The sequence below is a fragment of the Acinonyx jubatus genome, chromosome X (assembly GCF_027475565.1).
Source record: "Acinonyx jubatus isolate Ajub_Pintada_27869175 chromosome X, VMU_Ajub_asm_v1.0, whole genome shotgun sequence".
In the NCBI taxonomy this organism is placed as follows: Eukaryota; Metazoa; Chordata; class Mammalia; order Carnivora; family Felidae; genus Acinonyx; species Acinonyx jubatus.
The window spans coordinates 103687623-103709921 of NC_069389.1; the positions used below are offsets into that span (position 1 = coordinate 103687623).

General features: G+C 38.6%; 1 protein-coding gene and 1 pseudogene across 2 annotated transcripts in view; one reads left to right on the forward strand and one right to left on the reverse strand.

Moving 5' to 3' along the window:
- Positions 1-675, forward strand: part of LOC106981576 (protein Mpv17-like) — a 38207-nt pseudogene extending 37532 nt beyond the window's left edge.
- Positions 1-22299, reverse strand: part of SMARCA1 (SWI/SNF related, matrix associated, actin dependent regulator of chromatin, subfamily a, member 1) — a 262520-nt gene that overhangs the window by 74530 nt on the left and 165691 nt on the right. The window lies entirely within an intron of this gene.

A 22299-nucleotide genomic window follows, 5' to 3' on the forward strand; every position in this document is an offset into this window, starting at 1 on the left:
TGCTTTGTAGAAATGTCTGTTCATGTCTTCTTCCCATTTTTTAATTGGACCATTCATTTTTTGGGGGTGTTGTGTTTTATAAGTTCTTTATATATTTTGCATATTAAGCCTTTATCAGATATGTCATTTGCAAATATCTTCTCCCATTCTGTAGATTGCCTTTTAGTTTTATAGAAACTACAAAATCCATGGAAAGTACAGGTCATGACAGCTGCGTCCCTGATGGTTCTGAGTGACATTATCTCACAGCAGCTGGTGGAGAGGTGAGGTCTGTAGGAACACCAGACTGGCTGGACCCTAACTATGGTCTCTCTGGGCTGTGGTTTTATGGGCTCTGTAGTAGAAGGCTTGTACAGGGGTTTTGACCAGCTTATCCCCAGCACCACCAAGGTAGATGCACTAAAGACGATGCTATTAAATCAGTGGAGCTTTGCCCTGTGCTTTCTAGGCTGTTTCTTCCCACTGGTAGGAGCATTCAATGGACTGTCAGTCCAGGACAGATGGGCCAAGCTACAGCAGGACAATCCTGGTGCCCTTATTACCAACTATAATCTCTAGCCTGCTGTGCAGTTAGCCAACTTCCACCTGGTTCACCTTCATTACAGCTTGGCCCTTGTCCAGTGTGTTACTGTTATCTGGAATGCCTATCTATCCTGGAAGACACACCAGCTCTAGGCCTGCCTTACTCCATTGTCTCTACCTTGTGGTGATCCAGCTTGACCTGGATGGTCAGACAACCTCCTCAAAGTGGGCATATCAGTTTTCATGGGGTTCAGTTGCAAGTCAGAACTTACTGGGTTTAGAACCTGACTGCTTTTGAAATCATTAAAACCTTTATAATTGTCTTATACTCAAAACAAAGAGATCATTCTTTAAAAAGATCAATAAAACATTCTAGATCCATCCATGCTGTTGCAAATGGCAAGATTTCATTCTTTTTGATCACTGAGTAATTGGGGCTCAATGTGCCCCTTCAAATCAGCATTTTTGCATCCTTTGACTACCTAGTAATGCAATTGTTAGGTCATAGGTAGCTCTATTTTTAATTTTTTGACGAACCTCCATACTGTTCTCCAGAATGGCTGCACCAAGTAGTACAATTGCTGGGTCATAGAGTAGTTCTATTTTTAATTTTTTGAGGAACCTCCATACTATTCTCCAGAGCAGCTGCACCAGTTTGCATTCCCACCAAGAGTGCAAAAGTGTTCCCCTTTCTCTACATCCTCATTAACAACTTGTTTCCTGAGGATGGAACTAGAATGTATTATGCTAATAGAAATAAGTCAGTCAGAGAAAGACAAATATGATTTCACTCATATGTGGAATTTAAGAAACAAAACAGATGAACGTAGGGAAAGGGGAAAAATCAGATAAAAATAGAGAGGGAGGCAAACCATAAGAGACTCAAATACAGAGAACAAACTGAGGGTTGCTGGAGGGGAGGTGGGTGGGGGGATGGACTAAATGAGTGATGGGCATTAAGGAGGGCACTTGCTGGGATGACCACTGGGTGTTATATGTAACTGATAAATCACTAATTTATATTCTTGAAACAATTATTACACTATATGTTAAGTAACATGGATTTAATTAAAATTTAAAAATCTAAACAATTAAAGAACCAAGAGAACACATACATATTTATAAGTGTGTTTGTTCACTGTAGTGCCACTTAAAAAAATAAAACATTACCAAAAAAATCCGTGAAATGTTTAACAACTGAAGACTGGTTGAAAAAATTGTAGTATATTTATGTGATATAATGTTGGCAGTTATAAATTGTAGTTTAGAGAATATCTACTATCATGAGATCAAATGTGAAGCTTCATTTTTACACAACGTGAAATTAAATATGCTGCATAATAATACCCAGCACACATGAGAGACTGTTTACAGTGGATTTCTATGTGTGATACAACTATATGGGATTGTTATTTACCTCTGTATTTTCTTTTATATTATGTTTCTGTTGTCCAAATTTCTTTTTGTTGTTGTTTTTTTAAATGTTTATTTTTGAAAGAGGGAGAAAGAGAGAGAGAGAGGGAGAGCACAAGTGTTGGAGGGGCAGAGAGAGGGAGGCACAGAATCTGAAACAGGCTCCAGGCTCTGAGCTGTCAGTGCAGAGCCCGACGTGGGGCTCGAACCTATGAACTGTGAGATCATGACCTGAGCAGAAGTTGGATGCTTAACCAACTGAGCCACCACGTGCCCCTTAAAAATTTCTTTAATTAGTTTTTTGGTAAGCAAATTATATATTACTATAATAAATGAATAGCTGTTATATTGGCATATAAAAAACTGAAAACACTATGGGAACAAGTAGATATAGGTTGTGTTTATTAGTAGAAAATTGCAATATTGCAAAGATGTAACTTCTCTTTAACCTATTTATTAAGAAATTAATCTACAAACCTGAAATAAATAAATAGACCAATAAAGTTGACAAACCTCTAGAGAGACTGACAAAGAAATAAAAATAAAACACAAATCACCCATATAAGAATGAAACAGGGGATATCACCACAACCCTGTAGACAACAAAATGGTAAGAGAATGGTATGAAAAACTCTATACACACAATTCAACAACTTAGGTGATATGGACTGATTCTTCAAAAAATCCAAACTACCACAACCTCACCCAATATAAAATAGATAATTTGAGTACCACTATAATAAAATTAAATTTAGTAGAATTATACCAAACATTTAAAGAATAAATGCCAATTCCACACAGTATCTTTCAGATAATAGAAGAGGAAGAAACACTTCAAAATGCATTTGATAAAACTAGTATTACCCTGATACCAAAACCAGATATATAGTGCAAAAAAAACTGTACATACCAATATTTCTCATGACTACATATATAAAAGTCTAACAAAATAATAGAAAAAACAATTCAGCTACACATAAAATTAATTATACACCAAGATCAAGTACAATTTATATGAAGAATGCAAGACTGGTATAATATTAGAAAAATTAATCAATGCAATCCCTCATATTAATAGGCTAAAGAAGAAAAATTACATGATCATATCAATTGATGCAGAAAAAAAAATTTTGACAAAATTCCACACCATCATGATAAAATTCTCAGAAAATAGGAATAGAGAGGAACTATCTCAACTTGATATAGAGCATCTACATAAAGCCTACAGTTAACATACCTCAATTGTGAAAGCCTGAATGGTCCCCCACTAAGATCAAGAACAAGGCATGGATGTCCATTCTCACTTCCTCTAATTCAACATAGTGTTAGAAGGTTTAGTCAGTACAATAAAGCAAGAAAAGAAAAGGCATACAGATGGAAATGAAGGAAGAAAATTGTCCCTATTTGAAAATGACATGATTGTCTACATAAAATACCCTAATAAATCTACCCAAAGAACCCTCCAAAACTGAGTTTTTGTGAGTTCAGCAAGGTTGCAAGATATAAGATAATAACATGAGAATCAATTGTATTTCTATATAAACAGCAATGAACACACGGACACTGAAATTAAAAATACTATACCACTTAAAATTGCTTTTAAAATAAATACCTAAGGGTAAATCTAACAAAATACATACAGAACTTACATGCTAGAAACTACATAATGTTGATGAAAGAAGTCAAATACGATCTAAATAAATGGAGATACATGACATGTTCATGGGGTGGAAAATTCAACATACTAAATATCTAAATTCTCCCCAAGTTGATATATAGATTTAATGCAATTCTTATAAACTCCCAGCAATATTTTTTCACAGATATACACAAGATTATTGTAAAATGTATATGGAAAAGCAAAGGAACTAGGATAGCAAAAACAATTTCACAAAAGAATAAAGTGGGAGGAATCAGCTTACCCAAATTCAAGATTTATTATATAGCCACAGCAATCAAGACTATGTAATATTGACACAGAGACACTTAAATCAATGGAATAAAATAGAGAACCCATAAAAAGACCCATACAAATATGTCCAACTGATTTTTGACAAAGGTATAAAAGCAATTTAATAAAGGATAGATAAGCTTTTAAACAAACAGTGCTCAAGCAACTGGACATGCAGAGTCAAAATATGAACATGCATCTAAATTTCATACCTGGGAAGATGGTGGCGTAGGAGGACGCTAGGCTCACCGCGCGTCCTGTTGATCACTTAGATTACACCTACACCTGCCTAAATAACCCAGAAAACTGCCAGAAGACTAGCAGAATGGAGTCTCCGGAGCCAAGCGCAGACGAGAGGCCCACAGAAGAGGGTAGAAAGGGCGGCGAGGCGGTGCGCGCTCCCCGGACTGGCGGGAGGGAACCAGGGTGGAGGGGCAGCCCGCTGGCCAATCAGAGCCCCTGAGTCTGGCTGGCAAAAGCAGAGGGGCCGGACAGAGTGTGTTCCGACAGTAAGCGGGACCTGACATCTGGACGGTTATAAGCTAACAGCTCTGCTCGAGAACGGGAGGGCTGGAGGACAATGGGAGGGAGAGTTGTTGAGCCCCGGCTGACAGAGCGCAGCATGGCAGGGAACAAAGGTGCTCGCCAACACCATCTCCCTCGCCCATCCCCCAGGCAAAATCCCAAAGGGAACCAGTTCCTGCCAGGGAACTTGCTTGCACTGCGCAAACACCCAACGCTGTGCTTCTACGGATCCATCCCTCCTGCGGTATGACTCCCTCCCGGTGCCACAGCGGATCTCCGAAGGAAAAGCGAGCTGAGCCTGCCCCTCCCACCCCTGTGCACCTTGCCGATCCACCCCAGCTAATACACCACATCCCCAGCACCAAAAGCCTGGCAGTGTGCAAGTAGCCCAGACGGGCCACGCCACCCCACAGTGAATCCCGCCCCTAGGAGAGGGGAAGAGAAGGCACACACCAGTCTGACTATGGCCCCAGCGATGGGCTGGGGGCAGATATCAGGTCTGACTGCAGCCCCGCCCACCAACACAAGTTATTCAAGACAGCACAGGGGAAGTGCCCCATAGTCCCGCACCACTCCAGGGACTTTCCAAAATGACGAAACAGAAGAATTCCCCTCAGAAAAACGTCCAGGAAATAACAACAGTTAACGAACTGATCAAAAATGATTTAAACAATATAACAGAAAGTGAATTTAGAATAATAGTCATAAAATTAATCCCTGGGCTTGAAAACAGTATAAAGGACAGCAGAGAATCTCTTGCTACAGAGATCAAGGGACTAAAGAACAGCCAGGAGGAGCTAAAAAATGCTATCAATGAACTGAAAAATAAAATGGAGACAACTATGGCTCAGATTGAAGAGGCAGAGGAGAGAATAGGTGAACTAGAAGATAAAATCATGGAAAAAGAAGAAGCTGAGAAAAAGAGAGATAAAAAAATCCAGGAGTATAAGGGGAAAATTAGAGAACTAAGTGATGCACTAAAGAGAAGTAATATACGCATATTTGGTATTGCAGAGGAGGAAGAGAGAGGGAAAGGTGCTGAAGGTGTACTTGAAGAAATCATAGCTGAGAACTTCCCGGATCTGGGGAAGGAAAAAGGCATTGAAATCCAAGAGGCACAGAGAACTCCCTTCAGAAGTAACTTGAATCGATCTGCACGACATATCATAGTGAAACTGGCAAAATACAAGGATAAAGAGAAAATTCTGAAAGCAGCTAGAGATAAACGTGCTCTAACATATAAAGGGAGACCTATAAGACTTGTGACTGATCTCTCTACTGAAACTTGGTAGGCCAGAAAGGAACGGCAGGAGATCTTCAATATGATGAACAGAAAAAATATGCAGCTGAGAATCCTTTATCCAGCAAGTCTGTCATTTAGAATAGAAGGAGAGATAAAGGTCTTCCCAAACAAACAAAAACTGAAGGAATTCATCACCACTAAACCAGCCCTACAAGAGATCCTAAGGGGGATCCTGTGAGACAAAGTACCAGAGACATCACTACAAGCATGAAACCTACAGGCATCACAATGACTCTAAACCCATATCTTTCTATAATAACACTGAATGTAAATGGACTAAATGCACCAACCAAAAGACATAGGGTATCAGAATGGATAAAAAAACAAGACCCATCTATTTCCTGTCTACAAGAGACTCATTTTAGACCTGGGGACACCTTTAGATTGAGAGTGAGGGGATGGAGAACTATTTTTCATGCCACTGGAAGTCAAAAGAAAGCTGGAGTAGCCATACTTATATCAGACAAACTAGACTTTAAATTAAAGGCTGTAACAAGAGATGAAGAAGGGCATTATATAATAATTACAGGGTCTATCCATCAGGAAGAGCTAAATTGTAAATGTCTTTGCGCTGAATACGGGAGCCCCCAAATATATAAAACAATTACTCACAAACATAAGCAACTTTATTGATAAGAATGTGGTAATTGCAGGGGACTTTAACACTCCACTTACAGAAATGGATAGATCATCTAGACACACGGTCAATAAGGAAACAAGGGCCCTGAATGATACATTGGATCAGATGGACTTGACAGATATATTTAGAACTCTGCATCCCAAAGCAACAGAATATACTTTCTTCTCGAGTGTACATGCAACATTCCCCAAGATAGATCATATACTGGGTCACAAAACAGCCCTTCATAAGTGTACAAGAATTGGGATCATACTGTGCATACTTTCAGACCACAATGCTATGAAGCTTGAAATCAACCACAGGAAAAAGTCTGGAAAACCTCCAAAAGCATGGAGGTTAAAGAACATCCTACTAAAAAATGAATGGGTCAACCAGACAATTAGAGAAGAAATTAAGAAATATATGGAAACAGGGGCGCCTGGTTGGCTCAGTCGGTTAAGCATCCGACTTCGGCTCAGGTCATGATCTCACAGTCCGTGAGTTCGAGCCCCGCATCGGGCTCTGTGCTGACAGCTCAGAGCCTGGAGCCCTTTTCAGATTCTGTGTCTCCCTCTCTCTCTCTGCCCCTCCCCTGTTCATGCTCTGTCTTTCTCTGTCTCAAAAGTAAATAAACATTAAAAAAATAAAAAAAAGTAATATATGGAAACAAATGAAAATGAAAATACAACAATCCAAACACATTGGGATGCAGCGAAGGCAGTCCTGAGAGGAAAATACATTGCAACCCAGGCTTATCTCAAGAAACAAAATCTAACAGCACATCTAAAGGAAATAGAAGCAGAATAGCAAAGACACCCCACACCCAGCAGAGGATGAGGAATAATAAAGATCAGAGCAGAAATAAACAATATAGAATCTAAAAAAACTGTAGAGCAGATCAACAAAACCAAGAGTTGCTTTTTTGAAAAAATAAACAAAATTGATAAACCTCTAGCCAGGCTTCTCAAAAAGAAAAGGGAGATGACCCAAATAGATAAAATGATGAATGAAAATGGAATTATTACAACCAATCCCTCACAAATACAAGCAATTATCAGGGAATACTATGAAAAATTACATGGCAACAAACTTGACAACCTGGAAGAAATGGACAAATTCCTAAACACCCACACACTTCCAAAACTCAATCAGGAGGAAATAGAAAGCTTGAACAGACCCATAACCAGCGAAGAAATTGAATCAGTCATCAAAAATCTCCCAACAAATAAGAGTCCAGAACCAGATGGCTTCCCAGGGGAGTTCTACCAGACGTTTAAAGCAGAGATAATACCGGGGCGCCTGGGTGGTGCAGTCGGTTAAGCATCCGACTTCAGCCAGGTCACGATCTCGCGGTCCGTGAGTTCGAGCCCCGTGTCAGGCTCTGGGCTGATGGCTCGGAGCCTGGAGCCTTTTTCCAATTCTGTGTCTCCCTCTCTCTCTGCCCCTCCCCCGTTCATGCTCTGTCTCTCTCTGTCCCAAAAATAAATAAAAAACGTTGAAAAAAAATTTTAAAGCAGAGATAATACCTATCCTTCTCAAGCTATTCCAAAAAATAGAAAGGGAAGGAAAACTTCCAGACTCATTCTATGAAGCCAGTATTACTTTGAGTCCTAAACCAGACAGAGACCCAGTAAAAAAAGAGAACTACAGGCCAATATCCCTGATGAATATGGATGTAAAAATTCTCAATAAGATACTAGCAAATCGAATTCAACAGCATATAAAAAGACTTATTCACCATGATCAAGTGGGATTCATTCCTGGGATGCAGGGCTGGTTCAACATTCGCAAATCAATCAATGTGATACATCACATTAATAAAAGAAAAGATAAGAACCATATGATCCTGTCAATCAATGCAGAAAAGGCCTTTGACAAAATTCAGCAACCTTTCTTAATAAAAACCCTAGAGAAAGTCGAGATAAAAGGAACATACTTAAAGATCATAAAAGCCATTTATGAAAAGCCCACAGCTAACATCATCCTCAATGGGGAAAAACTGAGAGCTTTTTCCCTAAGAACAGGAACATGACAGGGATGTCCACGCTCACCGCTGTTGTTTAACATAGTGTTGGAAGTTCTAGCATCAGCAATCAAACAACAGAAGGAAATCAAAGGCATCAAAATTGGCAAAGATGAAGTCAAACTTTCACTTTTTGCAGATGACATGATATTATACATGGAAAATCCGATAGACTCCACCAAAAGTCTGCTAGAACTGATACATGAATTCAGCAAAGTCGCAGGATACAAAATCAATGTACAGAAATCAGTTGCATTCTTATACACTAACAATGAAGCAACAGAAAGACAAATAAAGAAACTGATCCCATTCACAATTGCACCAAGAAGCATAAAATACCTAGGAATAAATCTAACCAAAGATGTAAAAGATCTGTATGCTGAAAACTATAGAAAGCTTATGAAGGAAATTGAAGAAGATAGAAAGAAATGGAAAAACATTCTGTGCTCATGGATTGGAAGAATAAATATTGTCAAAATGTCAATACTACCCAAAGCTATCTACACATTCAATGCAATCCCAATCAAAATTGCACCAGCATTCTCCTTGAAGCTAGAACAAGCAATCCTAAAATTCATATGGAACCACAAAAGGCCCTGAATAGCCAAAGTAATTTTGAAAAAGAAGACCAAAGCAGGAGGCATCCCAATCCCAGACTTTAGCCTCTACTACAAAGCTGTAATCATCAAGACAGCATGGTATTGGCGCAAAAACAGACACATAGACCAATGGAATAGAATAGAAACCCCAGAACTAGACCCACAAACATATGGCCAACTCATCTTTGACAAAGCAGGAAAGAACATCCAATGGAAAAAAGACAGTCTCTTCAACAAATGGTGCTGGGAGGACTGGACAGCAACATGCAGAAGGTTGAAACTAGACCACTTTCTCACACCATTCACAAAAATAAACTCAAAATGGATAAAGGACCTGAATGTGAGACAGGAAACCATCAAAACCCTAGAGGAGAAAGCAGGAAAAGACCTCTCTGACCTCAGCCGTAGCAATTTCTTACTTGACACATCCCCAAAGGCAAGGGACTTAAAAGCAAAAATGAACTACTGGGACCTTATGAAGATAAAAAGCTGCTGCACAGCAAAGGAAACAACCAACAAAACTAAAAGGCAACCAACGGAATGGGAAAAGATATTTGCAAAGGACATATCAGACAAAGGGCTAGTATCCAAAATCTATAAAGAACTCACCAAACTCCACACCCGAAAAACAAATAACCCAGTGAAGAAATGGGCAGAAAGCATGAATAGACACTTCTCTAAAGAAGACATCCGGATGGCCAACAGGCACATGAAAAGATGTTCAGTGTCGTTCCTCATCAGGGAAATACAAATCAACATCACAGTCAAATATCACCTCACGCCAGTCAGAGTGGCCAAAATGAACAAATCAGGAGACTATAGATGCTGGAGAGGATGTGGAGAAACGGGAACCCTCTTGCACTGTTGGTGGGAATGCAAATTTGTGCAGCCACTCTGGAAAACAGTGTGGAGGTTCCTCAGAAAATTAAAAATAGACCTACCCTATGACCCAGCAATAGCACTGCTAGGAATTTACCCAAGGGATACAGGAGTGCTGATGCATAGGGGCACTTGCACCCCAATGTTTATATCAGCACTCTCAACAATAGCCAAATTATGGAAAGAGCCTAAATGTCCATCAACTGATGCATGGATAAAGAAATTGTGGTTTATATACACAATGGAGTACTACGTGGCAATGCGAAAGAATGAAATATGGCCCTTTGTACCAACATGGATGGAACTGGAGAGTGTGATGCTAAGTGAAATAAGCCATACAGAGAAAGACAGATACCATATGGTTTCACTCTTATGTGGATCCTGAGAAACTTAACAGAAACCCATGGGGGAGGGGAAGGAAACAAAAAAGAGGTTAGAGTGGAAGAGAGCCAAAGCATAAGAGACTCTTAAAAACTGAGAACAAACATAGGGTTGATGTGGGGGTGGGAGGGAGGGGAGGGTGGGTGATGGGTATTGAGGAGGGCACCTTTTGGGATGAGCACTGGGTGTTCTATGGAAACCAATTTGACAATAAACTTCATATATTGAAAAAAATAAAAAATAAAAAATAAATTTCATACCTTATAGAAAAATTAACTCAAAACTGGTCAAGCATTTAAATTTAAAATATAAAGCTATCAAACTTTTAGAAAAAAACATAGGAGAAACATTTGAGGTGTAGGGCTAAGCAAAGAGTTCTTAGACTTGACAACAAAAGCACAATTCATAAGGAAAAATTGATAAATTGGACTTTATCAAAATTAAAAATGTTTGCTTTGAAAAGGCCCTGTTAAGAGCATGAAAAGACTAACTACAGAGTAGGAGAAAATATTTGCAAAATTCAAATCTGACAAAGGACTTTTAGCTGGAACATATTAAGAGCGCTTAAAACTCAAAATTAAAAAAATCCTATTAGAAAATAGGGAAAAACATGAACAGCTATTTAACTGAAGAAGATGTACAGATGGCAAATAAGCACCTGAAAAGTTGTTCATCATTAGCCAGTAGAGAACTGCAAATTGAAACAATGAGATATTAGTATACACTTGTCAAAATAGCTAATATAAAAAAATGTGACTCCAAATGCTGGTGAGGATGCACAGACAGTGGATTGCTCCTATGTTGCTGGTGGGAATATAAAATGGTATATCCACTGTGGAAAACAGTATGGCCCTTTCTTTAAGTGAAACATGCAATTATCATACAACCCAGAAATTGCACTACTGGGCATTTGTCCCACAGAAATGAAGACTTATGTTAACACAAAAACCTGTACACAAGCATTTATAGCAGCTTTATTCATAATAAGCAAAAACTGGAAATAACCTAGATGTTCTTTAAAGGATGAATGACTAAATTGTGATACATCCATACCATGAAATACTACACAGTAATAAAAAGGCTTAACCTATCAATACATGCAACAACCTGGATAAATCTCCATGGAATTATTCTTTGTGAAAAGAAAAAAAATAGTCTCAAAAGGCTACATACTATATTACTCTATTTAAGAATCTTGAAATGACAAAATTTTAGAATGAGGAACAGATTAGTGGTTACCACGGGTTAAGGAGGGGGTGAGGGTGGAAGGGTAGTGGGGGTAGCTACAAAAAGACAAAACAGGGGTGCTTGGGTAGCTCAGTTGGTTAGGCGTCCAACTTTGGCTCAGGTCATGATCTCATGGTTCGTGAGGTCGAGCCCCGCATCAGGCTCTGTGCTGACAGCTTGGAGCCTGGAACCTGCTTCGGATTCCAGGTCTCACTCTCTCTCTGCCCCCCCCCACCCCCCCGCGCACATTCTGTGTCTCTCTATCTCAGAAATGAATCAACGTTTAAAATTTTTTTAAAAGAAAAACAAAACAATGGATCCTGTGGTGATGGAAATATTCTGTATCTTGAGTCTATCAATGTCAAAATCCTGTTTTTGATAGTGTACTATAGTTCTGCAAGATGTAACCATTTTAGGAAACTAGATAAGGGGACATGGAATCTCCCTGTATTATTTTTCACAACTATCATGTACATTCATTTCAAAATAAAAAGTTTAATTAAAATAATTATTGTTTCTAATTAAGCAAAATATGAAGCAGTTATCAACTCCAGGATGAACAAAAAGTTGTATACAGAAAGACATAAGAATCATAGTATGTTACTTGGCTCAGCAGTGAACCATACTTACATAGCTAACCTAAGAAAAATACAGCATACTGATTTGAACAAAGATGATGATGTAATTATATTGAGTGGATATAGGGAAAAGAAGATAAGCAGAGGGTAAAGTAAAAGTATTAAATCCCCATATTCCATAAGAAAATGTCAATAGATGCTGTCTAGAATTCATATAACAGGAAATAGCACTAAAAGCATATTATTTATACAAATGGAAAACAACTACCAGAAGGAGTAGTCAGAAGACTTAAGTGTTGGTCTTCTAGCAGGCTGGATATGAAGGAAGAGAGGGAATGGGTGGGGCCTGTTAACTATTTTATGTTTTACAATTGTGCAATGTGTTGATAAAATTTGGTAAACTTTTCAAGAAAGGGGGAGCACCAACCTCCTCAATAACAAATCCTCTTCTCTAGCCCCAGTTTCCTAGACCTCTCTGCAGTATCTGACATAATTGATTATCAACTCCTTCCCTGACTGGCATTACACTGTATCTCTCCTTGCTCTCCTGGCCTTTCCATCCCCACTGCTCCAATGCTAGTTTCCATTCCCAGTGCTCCAGATCCTTATTAAGACTCACCTGAACCAATGCACTGTCCTCCACCCTCCTACCCACCTCCTTGGTGCTGTCAAATAAAATTTTCTTATGAAGCAGTTGTCATCCTGTGAATGCTCTACTACAGCAGTTGGCAAGCTAAGGCCCACAGGCTAAATCCAGACTTCCACCTGTTTTGGTAAATAGTCTTTCTGGAACGCAGCCATGCCCATTCATTTATCTATTGTCTATGGCTGCTTTGGTACTACAACATAGTTGAGTACTTGTGACAGATATCTTCTGGCCTGAAAAGCCCAAAATATTTGCAGTCTTGTCCTTTACAGAAAAGTCAGTGGATCCCTCTTCCACTACAAGACAATTATAGGTCTCGTTGCTACTCAGAAGTACCTTTGTTTGTTCCTAGACCCCTCTATTACATGAACCACAGTAGTTATTGCAAAGCTTCTCCAACATCTTCCCAGCCTACTGTTCTGAGATCTCCTGCATCAGTCACAGAGGAAATATAGGTCATTAAAGAACAACAAAGGTCAAACTTTGACCTTTGAATGTTTCAACCACAGTCTGCTTCAAGCCCAAGCATGGTTTATATGTATTTGTTCTTGTACATACTTCATTCTGGAACATAAGCTCCATGACAACAGGAAATTTTTTCCTGCTGTTTTAAACTGCTACATCTTTAACACCTATAACAGTGTCTAGTACAGTACAGAAGCTCCATAAATCTTTGTTAAATGAAATTATCTTCAAATTCAGTAGGGTAGGTGCCACTCTTCTTACCTCAAGGCTAATCCTTCCACCTGTACTCTGAATTTCCTCTGGTTCCACCTCTCTAGGGACCTCAGATAATTGACAGATCATTTTCTTTCCTCCATCTTCAACCTTACCCTGTCCCTTTAGCATACAATTGCGCTCATGTCTCTTCTGGTATACATGCATGTATAAATAACCAACTATCACCCAACTGCTCACCTCTCATTCACAGCCAAATATCTTGAAAGAGTTGTCCATACTCAGTCTCCACTTCTTTTCCTCCATTAAATTCTCAATCCACTACAATCTGGTTTCAGCGCCCACCACACTAATGAAATGATTTCAGTTAAAGTTAGCAAAGTTAGCAATCCCCTCCATGGTGCAAATTCAGTTAATTTTTCTTGCCTGGCTTGCTCTCGCTCTCTCTTACTCTCTTCTCCCCTAACCCCAAATATCTATCTATTCCTTATATTTCTCCTCTGGAGTTATGCCCTTGGTTTTATTTTTTTTTTTTCTGTACTCTACATTCTCTCTTCCAAAACCCTACATTCCCTTTATGGCTAATTGTGATCTCTATCAAAGGTGGAAAACTGGCTGCTTGAAAATTCATATGGCTTTGTAGCTGGGTTTTGTTTAGCTGGCTTACTAGATTATTTTCAACTTGAATGCCCTGGGCAGGGACTATGTACATCTCCTCCTTTTATCTTTACCCCATATCAGCCCAGACTGTGTCATCCATTTATGTTACCTGCCTGGATCCTGTAGACATTTGGATTTGCAACTCCTGATACTGTGACTCTAAAAACTATATCTGCAGCTCAAACTACATTCCTTCCTGTACTCCAAATAATATATCCAACTTTTTGCTATTTTCTCCATTTGGATATCTGACCGGCCTCTCACACTCAACATAGGTAAAACTTACCTCATGACTTCCCTCTCAAATCTTCTCATCTACCTGTGTTCCCCCTCTGAGTGAATGGCTCTCCCTGACACCCAAGTCCAAGCCTGAACTTCATCCTTGCACTCTATTATGTACCTTAACACTTACATTTCATTAACAAATCCTGTCAATTATACCCCTTCAATCTCTCTCAGATGGATGTATGCCCTCTTCTTCCTCCCCACTACTATATTTTTTAAATGTTTTTGTTCATTTTTAAGAGACAGAGCATGATCAGGGGAGGAGGAGAGAGAGAGAGAGACAGAATCTGAAGCAGTATCCAGGCTCTGAGCTGTCAGCACAGAGCCTGACATGGGACCTGAACTCACAAACCATGAGATCATGACCTGAGCCTATGTGGGACACTCAACCCACTGAGCAACCCAAGTGCCCCCGCCCCACTACTATATTTTTAATTCTGAGTTGTGTCATCTTCACCTGGATCACTAAAATAGCTTCTATAAGGCATTCCAGGGTGAGCTCCCTATTGATCCCTCCAGCCTCATCTCTTTAGCATTCAATTCACACCCTCAGTTCAAGCCTAGCACTCCTAGGAATTCTCCAGGCTATCTACACCTTGGGGACTTTGCATATTCTCTCTGCTTATAATGTTCTTCTCATTTTTCTCTTAGAAACACTCTTCCTATGTCTTCCGTTTCAGGAAAGCCCATACTCTCTTTCATATTTCAACTCAGACATCACCATTTCTAGAGTGCCTCTCCTGACCCCTCATATCCTGTCTAGGATAGGTGCCCTCAGCACTTCTCATGCATAGCCTCCTCTAAATTAGTTTCCTGTGGGCAGGGAAGGTATTCATCTCTATACTCCCCATGATTTTTTAAATGCCTGGCACACAATAGTCCATCAGTAAGATTTTTTAATTGAATGTTTCCTTGCATAAAATCTACACAAGAGCTTTTATAACCCAGCTCCATATCTCCATTTTCATCCATATCTTTCACTATACCTAATGCTCCAATGTAAAGTATAAAAAATATCACATTATAGGTTTTGACTAGGGAGAAAGTCTGAAAAACCCAATAGTTGCATTCACAAATTTAGATAAATTGCCACCCTGACTGTAGAATAAGTAACAAAATTGGTCGACTTCATAGCCTGAAGCCCCTGTGCTGGTTTCCCACATCTATCATTGTTCATGGTCTCTTCAATATGTCTTCTTATAATAAGTCTATTTCTCACGCACCAGATTAAATACCATCTTCCTGAAACCTGACCAGCTGTACCTAGCCAGAAATAGAAATGATTGTTTCTTCCCCTGAGCTATTCCACACCTTGTATTCTCTGATAACTATCCAATTTTGCCTTGTTTTGTAGTTTGTGTGCATAACTTTTATCCCCTTCCTGACTATAATCTTCCACAAGGCAGGGATCATGTCTTTTTAACCTTTGAATGCCCTGTGACATCTTGAACTTAGCAGGAACTCAATGCATATTTTAAGTGATATTAAACAAAATCAGATTAGAGGGAGCATTTCACCTAATTACAAATGTATTTGAATATCATCCCCAAATCCAACTGCTTTGTGAATTTGAAAAAAATAAAACTTATCTATGGTGATAATTAAGTATTAATTATCATGGTGCTATTTCCCATTTATAAATATTAACATAGGGAAAAGGGGTTTTCAAAGTCACTGAGAGGGATAGACACTTTGGTTTCCATTTCTAAAACCTAAGCTACAGAATCCATTTTTATATGGCCTGCTTGGACAGTGAACTCATCACTTCAGCCTCCTACTGAAACTATATTGGCAACTCAGAGGTATCTCTTCAAACCCTGAATTGGTTCCCTGGAGCCTCCTGAGATAAAAAGCTGTAATTTAATTTGCCATTGCATAACCCAGTCACGGAAAGCACGAAGGAGCTCACGTTTTCATTCCCTTCATAGTAGACATTTAATTATATGATAATTACTTACAGCTTACTGCTCAGCTTCTACTTTTATGAAATGTAAATTACACTTCACTCAAAAGTGCAAGATGAGCATTTAAAATATTTCACTAAATAGATTTAAAGAATTTTCTGACATTTTTTCCCAGGCCACGAATTAGAAAGGCGATATACCTTAAAAGGAAACTTTCATTTACATACCAGGAAAGTTGAGTTCTTAATAAATAGAATACCTCAAAGGGAGAAAAACTTTGAAGTAAAAAAAATTGTATATTGGGTTTTGAATAAGCTCAGTGGCTTCAGTGAAGCCAAAGCCTCATCTCTCAGAATAAGTAAACCACTTAATCAACTGTGCTTTACTGGTAGATTCATTAACTGAGTTTTACCCACGAGGCCAAGGAAAAGAAAGTGATAAAATGATACAATTTGAATGACTACTTTTGAAAATTAATGTCAAATGTATCTTACTATTCTTCTAGCATTAATTTCTCCTAAATTTAGAATTATGGACTCCTAACAGAGGTCAAATGATTGCGGAAATCGTTATTATTTCCATTAAGTATTTAAGTAGAAAACTTAGTCTGAAGAATGCAAAGCCACAGCTGACTCAAAGAAGTCATGAACCATTTTCCTTTAACCTTGAACCTTGAATTTAGAGGCTTTGTCATTGTTTATTGCTAGCTCAAAATTTAAGATTCAGGATTATTCTCCATGATATTTGTCTCTGGCTTCTCATCCAGGGTCTTGACAGAAAAGTTCAAAGGAATTAGAAGATGAACAATAACCAGAAAAGCAGATAGGTAACTTAAATTTTCAAATAGAAAATAAATACATAGACATTTAAGTAAATTATTTGCCATTGTTTGGTCAAGAAATCACTAATAAAGATCAGGTACCACTGGTAACCTGTAAAAGACCATATACTTGTAGAGAACTTTTTAATTTGAAAGCATTTTCACATGAGATAAAAACATGTTAGAGCTGGAGAGAACCTTAAAAATCATCCACTGTAATCCCCTCCTCTTCTTTAATATATTTATTCTTGTTTTATTTATTTTTATAAACTTTTAATTAAAGTATAACATATATATAATAAGGATACATCTTACTTGTACAAATTAATTTTTATGAAGTGAGCATACCTGTATTACCACCACCTATATCAGGACTGAGAACTAGATCAGAATCCTAAAAGCCTCTCTCGTGTCCCTCCTGGTCTACCACTATTCTGATTTCTGTCACCATAGATTAATTTTGCTTGTGTTTGAACTTGATATAAATAGGTTCTCTTTTGCATCTGACTTCTTTCTCAGCCTTATCTTTGTGAGATTCATCCAGTTGTTTGATGTAATTTAGTTCACTCTTTTTATTTTATTTAATTTATTTTTTTTTGCAGATTAAAATTTTCTTTTTTTAAAAATATATGTAATCTATTGTCAAATTGGTTTCCATACAACACCGAGTGCTCATCCCAACAGGTGCCCTCCTCAATACGCATCACCCTTCCTCCCCTCCCTCTCACCCCCCATCAGCCCTCGGTTTGTTCTCAGTTTTTAAGAGTCTCTTATGCTTTGGCTCTCTTCCACTCTAACCTCTTTTTTTTCCCTTCCCCTCCTCCATGGGTTCCTGTTAAGTTTCTCAGGATCCACATAAGAGTATAGTTCACTCTTTTTAATTGCTGTGTGACATTCTATTACTTAAATATACCATACCACAATTTACTTATCTATTCCAATGCTGATGAACATTTGGATTGCTTTCCATTTGGTACTATTACAGAAATATATGCATTTCTGTTGGTTGTATATATACAGGAACAGATTTATTAGGTCATTGGATACATCTATATTCAACTTGAGTAGATACTGTCAGTTTTCCAAAGTGGTTGTACCAGTTTACATTCCAATCAACAGTGAATAAGAGTTCCAGGAGCTTCCCATCCTTGACAATACTTGGTGGTGTTAGTCTTTTTAATGTTAGCCTTCCTGAGAGTTGAGGTCATTGTGGTCTTAATTTTCATTTCCCTGATGACTAATGATGCTTGTTAATCATTTCAATATCCTGTTTTGTGAAATATCTGTTCAAGTGTTTTTTAGAATAGAAATTCTTTATTACACAAATCCAAAAGGGAGGGCTCAAATTAGCAATATAAAGAATAAAAAAAAGAGATATCACTACAGATATTACCTATGTTTAAAAAGATAATAAAAAGATAACATAAACAACTCAATGCCAACTTTTCTGGCACAAGTCAATGCATGGTCTATTTTCATCCTATAATCTATTACCACTATATAAGTCTAAAAAAAGAAAGATTAGAAAATGACCACTGAATTGTTACTTCACAACTGTGGAAAGCTTTCACTTCATTTATTCACTTACTCCACCTTCTTTTACATATTCTAAACTTGTGATATTATGAAGCAATAAGGATATAACAATAAACAAAAAAGGCTAGTCTCTATTCTTATGGACCTTACAAACCTGTAAGAGAAAGAAATATTAACAGTCACCTTAATAACTCATTACCATTATGGCGTGTACTACTTAGAAAAGCTACGCCATGCTATGCATGTGTATTATGGGGATCTAATTTAGAGCATGGGGCCATGGAAAACTTAACTGAAAGAGTGACATATAAGCTGAGACTTGAAGGATGGTTAGGAGTTTGCTACGTGAAAGGGGGTGGAGAAGCAGGGAGGATTATGAGAAAGGGAAAATTCAGAAAGAACATAAACCCTCTCCCACCCCACCCCTGATGTGCATGCACAGAAGCATACACATGCATACACACACACACACACACACACACACACACACACACACACACTAGCATGCACACATGCACACAGCCTACCCAGGGCAATATGAGCCTTGTGACTTGGAAACCATGGAGATTCAACAGCTTCAGGCCAAAGTTAAGAGAATGCTGTGTTCTAAATCCAAGGCAAAAGGAGGCAAAGAGCTAAACTGATGTCCTAAAATGGAAGTGGCTCTGAGATTTGGTACCTCAGATAAAGAGGTACTTAGAATTTAAAGACAATATCCTTAAAACTGGCAGGGCTACTAAAGTTTTATAGATTCTACAAGTGGAAAGTATAGGCACCCTGTGTCCTGACAGTGCCCAGCAGGTGACAAGATCTCAGAGAAAAATAGCAATGTGGTATACAAAGAAGGCTAGACTCCTGGCCACTCTGGGGCTACCAACCTGGATAAAAATTCCTGTTCTTTGGCTTGGTCCAGAGTCATCAGAGCTGTTAGCCTTGAAGAGACCATACAGTATGTAGACTGAAGACTCCCTATGATTTTCAAGATACCCAGTAACTTAACATGATCCTGGAGGCCTCAATAACAACTGAGATAGAATTTTCTACCAAATTTGAGGAAGGGATGTGGCCTCTTAGCAGACTAAATTATGTTTAGAGAATAAAAGAAATACAGTACTTAATTCACTCCATATACTAGAGTAAAATGCATGCCCACCACAAGTTTTAATACTGGGGAGAAGTAGTGGAGTCTGGAGTCTCAAAGCAATTTGGGCTGAGCTATAGGTGTCTTTCCTAGTCTTCCTTTGGTCATGAGTGGGAAAGGAGCAGTTAAAGGCGTAGAGCCAGTGTGAAAAGATGTCTAGTGAATGAAAGAGGAATGGTCCTGGCCCTTCCAGGGACCTATTCCAATCTCCAGAAAGTCATTCTTTCTATCTTACCTCCATCTCTCCCACAGGAGAAATACATAGAAACTTTGGCTGCCTTACCTTAATCTATTGCTTCCCAGCAGTGAAAGTAGACCTCTCAAGTGGCCATCAAGGTTATAGGGGTAAAAATGTGCTTTATGCTTAACTGGAAAAGATGCTCCTCCTTGAACTATGTGTCATTAGTGGATCCTAATGTCATTAGGCACAAGAATAAAAATTTGCATGAAATCATTGCAGGGAATTGTTTCTTCCCCATGCTGGTATTGATTTTCCAGTACCGTTAGCTGCTTAATGCTACTGCTTTTAATTGATTACTCTAGAGGAGTCCCTCAATAGCAGGTTTCTTCAATTGAGACGTGAGGACATTCATTGAATGTGATTCGACAACCCCAATTGACTCTGGAGACCTGCCTATCTATAGCGTAATCACAGCAGCCCCACATGGTTTAATAAATAATGTGGCCCTTCCAAATGCAATACTCATGCTACAGCCCAGTTAAAAATATGAATCTTTCCAGTTCTGTTTACCTGCTAAAATCAATGATCAAGTCATACATCTGTAACTACACATAAAAGTGGATATTGAGGCTTATTTTAAAACTTCTTGTTTCCATCTCTGTATTTATGAGAAAACTCTAAAATGGCTGAATTCACCTTCCTGCCTTAATAGTTGAGTGACTCTAGCTAGAATCTTCTTTGACTAAGCACGGGTATTGCACTGTTTGATATTTGGAACACTATTATCACAAATGAGACTAGAGGAGCTGAGAAGTGTTGGAGTGAAAGCATACTGAGGCAAGGACAACTCAGGGAGCACTTAAATACATACTAACTTACCCAATCCCCTGCAAGAGCTTCTTGTCTTCTGATTCACTTTTCTCCTAAATGTTGGCCCCAAGAGGAAGGCTCTGGTTCATCAAGTCAATCCAGTCAACCAAATACAGAGTATCTTGGTAGGGTTGATATAAATGTCAACTCACAAATACAGATGCTTAAGAATCTTTTCTTTTAACTTTCTCTATTTTGAGTCCCCATATCTCCAAGTAATATAAAATGGTCAATTCAAGCATTCCTCACAATGTCTGGGGTTGTGGCTAAGACAAGCAGAAGGTATTTAGTCTCCAGTTGTCTTCTGCTATCCACCCTGGAATCCACTGAGAGGTACATTGTCATGCGTGGCCTTGATTGTCTTTGTGGGGATATTCAACTTACACTCAGGTCTCAGTCAAAGTTGCACTCAGATCACTGCTGTGCCTCCTCAACCCTGAATTTAAGTTTTCTCGGGTCTCAGGGCACATTGTTGTTATCTAGAAAACACTTGGCTCCTCCCATACCTTACCAGAAAATTATAAGACTGTTCAAGCCCTGTCTCCTGAAATAGAACACATGCAGCCACCTCTACCACTCTGGTGCCAGGCTGGGTTCAGCAGAACTCTTCAAAGTGTATTGCCTTCCCCTATGTGGGGAGAGGCAAGGCACAGTCTCTTGCTTAGCTTTCTCCATCACTCTTTCCCATTTGAGTATTATATTATTTATTCAACTTGGGCCTTGGCCCACAGGGACAGGTTACACCACCTTTCTTAAAGGACTTAACACAGACTCACTCTTTTGCTCAAATTCTCACTCCTCTCACATCCCGTGGAATTTTCATCTAGTCTGGGGAGAGAAAAACTGCCTCTGTTTGGTCTTATATCATTTTAGATTTATTGTGTATGTCATGAAGTGTATGTTCTAAGTTCTTTATGCTCAAAAGTCTTGATTCCTGAAACTCAAATACGTTTTTAAAACTCAAAGGCTAAGAATTAACTTTTTTGTTTTCTCATCTTCTACTATATTAACCTTTTTCTTAGGTGATGTCTTTGTTAAATATGGGAAGGGCTAGATGTAAGGACACATACACACACACACACACACACACACACACTCAGGATAATTTATTAAAACATTATCCAAACATGCTACTATATACTTAAGCCCATAGTAGAAACTAGAGGACACAAAAGAAAGATACAGTCTGTGTGCTAAGGAGAATACAGTTTCATTATGGGGATCATGATTTATATATCTTAGACACGCAAAAAATGCATTGTCACATATAATCCAGGGATAGCTTGAATGCTACTCAAAATGCTATAAAGAAGCCAAATAAAAGAGCTATCAATATGATCCATTAGGGTCAGAGACAGTTCCATGGACATGATTGACCTGAAAGGAAGAAGGTAGAGAAGAGGAGGTAATAAATGAATAATTTCATCTCGATAACTTTTCTCCAGGCAAGTGTCATGCCCCTTATATTAGCCCTTTTATGGTGTTTTCACTGTCCTCCTGTGGTTTTGATGAAAAGGCCTATATGTCTTTCAAAAACTAATGTACCCTACAGCTCAAT